Source organism: Manacus vitellinus, unplaced genomic scaffold (genome assembly GCF_001715985.3).
Source record: "Manacus vitellinus isolate BGI_N305 unplaced genomic scaffold, ASM171598v3 scaffold_10_pilon, whole genome shotgun sequence".
Classification (NCBI taxonomy): domain Eukaryota; kingdom Metazoa; phylum Chordata; class Aves; order Passeriformes; family Pipridae; genus Manacus; species Manacus vitellinus.
Window position 1 is genome coordinate 5953486 of NW_021938838.1, and position 10038 is coordinate 5963523.

Sequence of the window (10038 nt, forward strand, 5' to 3'; positions counted from 1 at the left end):
CCTTTGAGCAGACATCCATTCTCCCTTCAGGGAATACACTCGGGGTGCAATTTGGTGGACCTACAGACAAATAGTGATGAGTAACCCTGTGCCAGATTCTGGTTCAGTCATTTCAGCAGCTTAATGTGAAGAAAAATCTATAGGTCAGACTGGGTAACCCAAATTATGTTCTCTCTCACATCACTGACTTTAGGTTTTGTGGTTAGATTTTTTAATTTGGTTTACTTGTGTTTGATTTCAACAGAGATTTATCTGCAGAGAAAAGGCTGAGGTTTGAAGATCAATTAATTTTGTTGTTTCTTCCCATCCACCTTGTCAGGTTTCAGAGGGATAGGGAGTCATTTGTTTGTTTTTCTGTAAACTTGCACACATTATATTTGCATTTGTAGGTGACAAAATACTCACCTGATTTTTCAAACTTCTGTAATTTGGTCCATTTGCTCTCAAACATTAAAAAAAGAAGTAATATGTTTCACCAGGAGTTCCCAGGAAGCTTTTGAGCCCTTAATTGGAGCTTCCATTCTGGAAAGGTGCACATCAGTAACCAAGTCTATTTGCTGCTTTCAGTGTGGATTTATTAGGAAGGAGGGCTGGTCCTGAGCTTCCTCTGTGATTGATGCCTCTGAACTGTGAAAGGAGGCAATATAAAGTGTCTGAAAAAAACTACTGACTTTTTTAATAGGGGCAAAAAAGCCCAAAAAGTGCATAACACAGCACCCTTTTGCTGCACTATGTCCTGGAAAGCTTACTGTGTCCTTTTTCCTCCCCGAGGATATTGTCTTCTACACAAAGATATATGTTTGGATGAGTGCCAGCTGGAGCTTTTCCCTTTCTCTTCTTCACTTTGTTTCCTTGCAAAGAGACACAGAGCCCCAACAAGTGGAAAAACACTTTTGGGTTAATTAATCAGGCTGGGGATGAGGGCCAGCTGGGATCATTATAAATTGTGAGGATCAGGAGCAGTCTGGGCCTCCTGGGGAATTCTGCCACCTGGGCTGAGTGGTCAGCATGCTAGCTGGCAGAAGAAAAAAACCCTTCTTTTCTGTAGAGAATCCAGACTGGAGGAAATGAGGTGAGTTTTACCTATTATTCTTTAAGTTAGAACTATTTCTCTTGCATTGTTTGTTGGTTGAAGGCTTCATATGCCCCTTCTGAGTGCTGGAGGAAAACACTGCATGCAAGTTATCTCTACCATGAGAAGCTGAGGGGTTTAATTAACTTAGAGCTTGAATGTTCTAAATCTAGAGGAAGAGCAAGCGTGAAGTGCAGTGTGCTGAGAGCTCCCCAATATCCTCATCTTTGGAGCTGACCATAACTCATGTTCCTTCAAGTTCTGTTTACAACTTTTGTTTCCAGCAGGAGCCCTGGGCTGAGTAATCTGCCTGATGGCACTCAGGCAGTAACTGGACTAGGTGTTGTATTCTGGGGTCAAATCATGCTTTGGGCAATGAGTTGTTCTCCTGAACTGTGTCAATCTTTGTACTGTGAATTAACCCCTACATGTACAGCTAAAGGTAAACATTGGAGGCAGATGGTTTTTTGTGAGCTGGTTGTAATATATGGAATATCCACACCTGGCTCTGAATACTTGTCCTGACTCTTTAAATCTTTGGAGTTTTTTTCAGGTTTTTTTTCTTCCCTTAACACTAGGATACACTCCTGCCCTCCGGGCAAACCTGAATAAAACTTAATGCTAATTTGCAATCTTCCTGCCTTCATGCTAAGCTACCCAAGATATTTCATTATTAATTTCACAGCTCTCAGAACCTCAGGGCAGTGCAGCACCTGGAGAGTCTCGAGCCCAGTGAAGGACGTCTGTAGTTAGGAATGGGTGCAGTGGTCTGCTGAGCTTAGAAATGTGCCCAGGTTTGTGTGGTTTCTGTTGCTTTGTCGTGCAAAGCAGCTCGGAGATGTGTTCTCTCATTGCCTCTGCTGGGGACGATGCAGAGCAAGGCTCAGGTGGGAGGAGATTACAGAGGGGATAAGCGAAGATAAAAGCACGGCAAAGATCTCTGGGTGACTCTAGTGTAAATCTGAGCGTTTAGATTACCAAAGGATCCAGCTGATGACTGAGGAAGAAACTAGAATAGCTCGAGTTGTATTTGTTACAGTGGGCAGGAAAGTGCTTTGAGTCAACTGGAAAGTGCTGTAGCAAGTTCAGTCTGCAGGAGGAGTCTGACAACCTTTAATCAAGTTGTACAAGGTGCTTTAGAGCAGGGGAGGGATGAGAGAAGTTTCCGAGGAGGAGAATGCAGCAGCTAAAGGCAGCCATAAGAATCACTGCCCTAGGTGCTTCCTAACGAAAAACTTCTGTCAAGACTTCTAGAGAGGCTGGAGTGGTATCACCTGTGTCTGTGACTGAACCACTTGCACACCTTGTGCATGTCCTGGAGCAATCATCCGTTGGGCAGCAGCACAGGTGCTCTCAGACGAGGTGAGAGGGTCAGATACTGTCAGACAGAAGGTGGTAGAACCTCTGGGAGAGCTTCCAGGGCAGAGCAGGATGCAATGCAGAGCCTTTACAGAGTGTTTTGGGGGTGGGATCTTAACTGTCAGAACAATTGGAGGGCTGGACACACTTAGTCTTGCTGAATTGCCTTTATATGATGCAAGTCATCGCTGTTAATTAGAAACAGATTCATGTTTGGGCTTAGAAAGCAACATGTAAGGATAGGACTGAGACAGGGTAGAGTTAAATGGGATATGAGGAATAAATTCTTTGCTATGAGTGGTGAAGCACTGGCACAGCCAGAGAAGCTGTGGCTTCTTCTTGAAGTGTCCAAGGCCAGGTTGGACAGAGCTTGAAGCAACCTGGTCTAGGGGAAAGTATTGCTGCCCATGGCAGGGTGGTGGAATGAGATGAGCTTTAACCTTCCAATCCAAACCTCCTGTGATTCAGAAGCAGTGTGCTTGTGGTCTGCTGTGGGGTTTCATAGGCTGGAAAAATCTTTGAGCCTCTGTTGTCAGGCTAAGTGAACTCTGGTTTGGTAGTTCAAGTGTTAACAAAATAGAGAGGATGTTAAAAAAGAAGGGGACCAGCACTGTGGAGGTCCTGTTTGGCCCCTAGTCTTGGGCTCAGGTCTGTCTGTAACAGAGCTGGAACACAGGCCCTGTAGAGTGAGCACATCATCTGTCTGTGTGTGCTTCACTTCCCTGATAGACTGGAAGAGTGGGAGAAAATCCTGAACACTGATGTCTTAATATTGGCTGAGCCCCAGAGCCGTGTTCCTGCAGATTCAGCTGCTCTCCCTTGGACATTTGGAGCATATGTTGATAAGATGCTTCTTCGGTAATTTCCTTCAGTCAGTAAAAGTCAGAGTGACTGTGCTGGAGGGAGGCCAATGCAAGGTTGCACAGACACACTTCACTCCTCAGAAGTGCAGCTGCAGGTCACAGCTGGGGAGATGCTCACTTAAAAACTGCCTGCTATGGCACAGTGGAAGTACTGATCCTTCTCCAGACAGTAAATAAAAAATGGATTGTCCCCATGCAGCACAACAGGCCTGAATGTAAAGAAAAAACAAGGAAATTATACCTGTGGCAACCTGTGAGCTGTAGAAATTGGAGTCATTTCTTATGGGCAAACCCACAGATTTCCTGAGGAAAAACCCCCAGTAGTACTTGTTCCTCTAGACCTGCTTCCCTGACATCTCATGAGACCCAGTCATGCAAATACAGTACCTTGGGACAATTCCCATGGCTGGATTTTGGCAGGGTTGAGCCCTGTGCAGAATGTTCAGTTTAGAAACCATTTGAATTACCCCCCACACCTTAGAAGAAGAAAACTTCCAAAACTAATACAAGCTTGATTATTCAGCAGAAAAGCAGTGATGACAAATGAGTGCTATATCTGCCTTGTTGTGCTCAGGGTGCTGCTCCAGGACTTCTTGGCTGGTTGTTCTTGCTCTCTGAATAAAGCAAGAGAATCACATAAATATTGGCAGTCCTTGGGTTTTTAGCCAGAGCTGAGCAAGCAAACAGCTCTGACTGTGCCAGCTTCTCTCTCAAATGTGCCCTTCAGGAGTAGGTTCAGCACCTCCTTGTAGTTATAATTGAAGTATATTCTGTCTCCTACACAAGACACAACTATTGTCTAAGAGTTTACACATTGGGATATTCCTTGCTGTTGGGGACCCCTTGGTGGACCCTTTTCTCTTTGTTGGAAACAGAATGAATCAAGAATTGAATCCTTTTTATTCCAGTTTCTTACCAGAGTCAGCCACCCTGGAAATCTCTAAAGACTTGATGAAACTCCCTTCCTTGTGGAAATGCAAGTGCTTGGGAGTGTTTGGTGTAGTCATTATAAATATGTAGTCAGCACAGATGTAAAAATACAGTGTGCAGTGGTAGGAATATAGATAAAAATGGAAATACAAAGGCTTGAGGTTGTGCCTGGGTTTGCAAATCTTGTCAGCAGGTTACAGGGCTTGCAGTCCAACAAAACTTGGGAAGCCTGAAGTGCTGATCTTGGTGGTAAAAGGAAGGTTGAGTTTTCTCTTCAGCTTCCTCATTTTACATTTGCTGAAGGAAGGGGATGACAGTGAACATGCTACAACAATGTCCAAGTGTTTACAGCCTCCCTCTTAGCTGTGGTAAATTGGATTAAGCCTATGGATTCTAACAGTGACACTGATTTATACCACACCTGGGCTGCTTTTCTTTCTGTCTTTGGTGTCCCAAGATGAGGTGTAGAATCAGGCAGTGTGAAATATCTGTCAGGATCTGTATTACTTCAATAAAATATAGTCAAGTATAAAATTTAGGTACCTTATAATATTTATCTGCACTTTTTTGGGTTTTCAGAGTACTGGGGGATTGAAACTCTTTAGACTTTCAAAAAGCTGGAAACACTTGGCACAGGAATTATACCAGAACCTGCAAAAATGGGCCCTTAATTTGCTGTTATTTCAATAAACAGTGATTAAAGACCAGCAGATCTATGGTATTACCATATTTTATTCTTTTGGTAGACAATTTGAAACTGATTTATCTTCTGTTCTGTGCAGTGTTCCCTCCAATATTCTTGCTCTTGAAATGCACTTCTGTGTATTTAGGTTGTTGTATTTTTTTGTTTGTTTTGATGCCACTCTTGTAACAACCCAGAGAAATAGACCCTTGGTTACAGATTTTTTCAGAAATATGTGATTCTGTAGACAAAATGGAGTTCTAAATTCTGTTGGAACATTTCACAATCTCTGAATCACTTATGGTATAAATCTATTTGACCTTCAATTTCCCTTAGATATCTTTGTATCAGTATGAAATTAGTTTAATTTATTTAAGCATGCATACTCACACCCTAATGAGCTGATAGTGTTATCTTGATCAGTCTGGAAATGAGAGTTCTAAATTCTGCAAGCACCAGTCTAGGTATGGACAAGGAATTACAGATGGAGATGGTTTCAGCCTGTGTGGTTTCACCTTCTCTTTCCTAAAAATATCCCGTGAAAAACAGTAATTGTGCTGTAGGAGTCTGTTCATGAATCTTTGCTGAACTGTGTAATGTTTTTTTCCTTTAATCATGAGCAGCTCACAGCTTTTTGTCTCTCCGAAGCTTTGAAATCTCCTCGAGTTTGTCTTTGAGCTGAGATGATTTTTGTGAAATACTCGTATAAAAGTCTCTCAGAGGTGGAAGAACTCTGGCTAATTTGGTGTGGAACTCAGCAGCTCAGAAAAGTTCAGGATAGGCAGGGAAAAGTAAAGCATCAGACTAATGAGAACTTACATCATTTGGAGAAGCAGATCCTCAAGGCATAAAGTCTTATGAGTGTTACCTGCTTTGTTGTCCTGGTGAAGATATTTCAAGAACAGTGATTTGCAAGTGAAATCTTAATTAGAAAATTTTAATGGATATTTTCTTGAAAGACTGTGTAAGACACTTAAAGGACAGTACAGGAGCTGTTGATTGAAGGACATAAAAGCACTTTCTTTGTTTTATTAGTATTCTCTATTCATGAGTGCAATCCAATTATCTTTAGTATTTCTCACACGGTACCTTTAAGGTTATGAATCTTAATAAGAAATGTCTTTAATGAGATGGCTTTTTGTACAGCAAAGGAACAATTCCTGACATGGGGTTCCCAGGCAGGCAGGTGAAAACAAAAGCCATGGAACTAGGACAGGACATGCTCTGTGTCCTGTCTGTCTGGGGAGTGAGGTGGGCCTGGATGTGGAGTTAAAGGCACATGGTGGAATATCAGCAAATGCTCCTGTTGTTTGTCTGAAATCAAGTGAAACATCCCTGGATCCTCACAGAGGCTTCACTGCCCTGCAAGGTCAATATAAATTGTACCTCATCTGCTTGGGCTTCAGGCAGAAGGAAAATTCTGTTTCACTCTGATTGTTCTTACTGAGAATAGTCACAGTTTCTTGAAATCTGATGAAAAGAAATTATTTTGAATAAGCTGAGACAAAACCTGTTGAGTTGTGGTTACTGTCTGACTGACTGATGTTTGGCTGAACGCTGGAAGTGGAAGGCAGGACATTTCAGAAGATATTATGACTTTATTACATGCATGCCTGAAGTTCTGTGCTAATACATTAAATCCTAAATGATTTTCTTTAAACAAAATTGTCAGGCCTGAAGCTTTTCATATAATATTCAAATATGGAGGTGTTGTTTCAGGATGATTATGTTTTATTACTTATTACTGATGACATAACAAGCTGTAACTTTGTGAAGAGAAACACCTGAAGGGCCTTTTACTGCCCTTTCTCTTTTAGATATGTGCTTGATTTTTACAACTGCTGTAGTTAGAGCAGGAATCAAGTATGGAAATAAGGAAATCCCGGTTGGATTTTTATCCCTCTTGCTGAATCTACTGCAATAATCTGCTCAGGTGCTCCTTAAGCACTTCTGCTTAGTGCTGATAATCTAGGCTTGGATTTTTTACACGGTACTTTTCTGTGGTACGTCTCTGAATGCAGATCTTTCTGAGAGTGCAGTAGGTTTGGGTTAGGGGTTTTTTCCCCTCTGTGAGTATTTCCACTGGCATAAGGGAACTACAGGAACACTAAACTTTGGGGAAAGTAAGGTTTTGAGAGCTATCTCCTGTCAGAAGGAAAATGGTAAAGACAGGAACACAAGGGGGGGAGGGAACACCTCAGTTCTTTCTCTTCATCTTTTTTTTTTTTTTTTGTGAGTATCAATTTAGTCATCCAGAAAAAAAAATAAAGTAACCCAGAGTATTAGGATTCATCCTAATGTTGAAAGTTAAGAACTGGAGCTTCCTAACCAAATTTTCAGCCTTTTTCTTAGGGCTTAACTGGGTATTTTTCCATGGCTGGGACCTGGGAGAGGTTAAAGCCCTGTATAGCTCAGCTCACCCATTGCCACAGAAAGAAACAATTCAGAAGGAGGAATTTAATTCTTTGAGTCAAATGTGCTGGAATATCTCACTTTTTACCATGCAGAAACCAGATTCCATTTAGGAAACATGACCTTTTTTTAGTTTTAACTTTAACATGTGGCACATAATTTATTACTTGTAGAAGTTTAAAACTTTCTAATGCTCCTTCAGGGAATGTGCTGTGCTTTTCCTTTCCCTGACCTTGTAGGTTTTCATCATTATTTATAGATTACTGCAATGTATTAAAATAATTTTCTGAACAAAAAAAAAAAAAAAAGAAAAAAAAGAGGGAGGAAAATCTTACATTGGGAATAAAACCAGAAGGGTCATGCTGAGTTTAACTTCTGTCAGCAGATGTGCTTAATTGATCAAAATAACTGCAGAATGTTTGGACGTGTTTGAAACAAAATTATTGACCAGTGCAAGTTTTAAATAGTTCTGCTATAATTAATGCCTAGAATGTGCAGTACACTTAGTGAATTCTTTTGCAATTTGCTCCTAAAATAATGTACTGTTCCCTCTAATGAATATATGTGACTTAAATAATAAAGTAGGTAATTTTATATTGTGAATGTTAGTGACTGGATGCAAACTTCAGATTGCCAAAGGCAGGTGAAAAGCAACTTTCAGGGGGTCTAACAGCAGGCTGGAATAATAAAATACTCAACTTATGAAACTAATGGGAGTTCATTACTGAAATAACAATATGTCCATCTTATGTAATGTTTCTCTGCCAGAGGAACCAATGAAAGTCAAAAAGGAGAAACAGCTGGAGAGGAGCTGGGAGGTATCAGGGCTGCAGAGAAACCTGAAACAATCTGCAGAATGCCTGAAGAAATGAGAGCTAGGTCAGAGCAAAGGTCTCCCCTCCACTGCAATTTCAAGATCATAGAAAATGTGCTTTTAGCCCGTGATCAAAACCCACTCACTGTGTTTTGGTTGCCAGTCAGAGCACTTGGAAGGCTCCTGTGCTGTGTTTGTTTCCAGGTGATTCTGCCACACTCCGGTGTCTGTATCTGGCTTGCAGAGCAGGGTGTCTATCAACTTCCAAAAAAGCAGCTTGGTGGGGATTTTTACAGTTCCCTACAGCAACAGGAGTCGTTGCTATGCCAGAGTAGCAATTAGAAGCTTAAAAAGAGACGTAATACATTGGTAAGGTCTGAACAACCTGCTTTCTCTTGGGTGATGGGTGCTGTTCCTCTGCTGGTTCTGGGATTTAGGTTCAGGGAAAAGGCTTTGAACTAAGAGAAGCTGGGTGCCAGGCACCTAAACTGCTCTTTTAATTAAATCTGGTTATGAAATGATATGATCTTGGCAACAACAATATCTGCTAATTGTAACAGCTTGTTCTGAATTTGTTACTCAGTTGAGTTACACGGGCACTAAATGTTCCTCTCGACATATTTTTTCCCTCCCCAGTAACACAATGAATCATGCAGGACGTTTTCTGTGAAAGCTGGTGCAGCCCAGACCCAGCTATAGGAGGAGATTAAGTTAGAATCAGGAACATGTGTGATGATCCTGGTTCTGCAGAAAATACAAACGCTCACCTCCCTGTCAGACATTGGTGATTTGCTTGTTTGTGTTACCTCTGTGTTTCAGCACATTCTTGGGTTGTGTTTTGGAAGAACTTACACAAGCTTAAACACTTGACCGAGTCAGGGTTTGGATTGCTGCGATTTTTAGAAGCATCTGATGTCCAGAGTCCCACCTACATTACAAGGACTTGAGCAGCAAAATCCCCAATATTTTTCCAGCTATCTACATGTTTAGAACAACAGGCTGGGCTGATTTTCTGTGGGACCATGTTGAACTAACTCCTGAGCTAACAAGGCAATTGTTAATTAGAAAAAACCAATCAGTTGTCCTACCTGATTGTATTTCCAAACTGTGTGTCAGTGGGGAGAAATGTCTGTCAAAAGGTGCAGCTATTCTGCATCAGGATATGTGTCCCAGCAGTCCCCAGTCAGCAGAAACAAGCACTGGTTTGGGTCTGCCAGACCAGAGGGGCAGAAGTGGGCTGGGTATTGTGGCAGTCTGCAGTTGGTTTGCCTCAGAAACTGGATTTAATTGTAAAGAAATGCAGACTCTCCAGAGAAATGCAGGTGCCATCACCATGAATAGGACCCTGCAGAGGTCTGGGTTGTGTCCAGATCAGGGTGGGATTTTGCCTGGTTTGCCATCTCAGTAGAGAATTCCTGGCAAAAAAATAAATGCTAATTGTGAAAAATAAAAATAATAAAAAAAAATCAGAGCAACCTAAGAATAAACCAGGAGAAATTCCACCCTTTGTGTGGCAAACATAAATGCCTGTTATCTAATGTCAACTTGTTCCACTTGTGTTGGAACATCCCATCTATAATCTGCTACAGTTCCTCTGGTTTGAATCATAAGGTCAATAGCAAGATAAACCCGTGAGATTAATCCCAGTCACGTCATCCCAATTGTGCCAACAACTGTGCTTTTCTGTACTTGAGCTGTGCAGCTCGGGGAGGAGAGTTTCTGAAAACCAAATGCCTGCAGGAAGGTGCAGAACTCTGCAAGTGCCTGTGTTTGTGTGTCCAGGTGGGAGAAGGGTCAGTGCTGGAAGTGCCTCCCGGGCTCCAGAGTGCCCCGTGCTGTGGGAACGGTGCCTGCCAAAAACTGCTTCCAGGGAACGGTCACTTCCCTGAGCTTTGCTCCGTCCCAA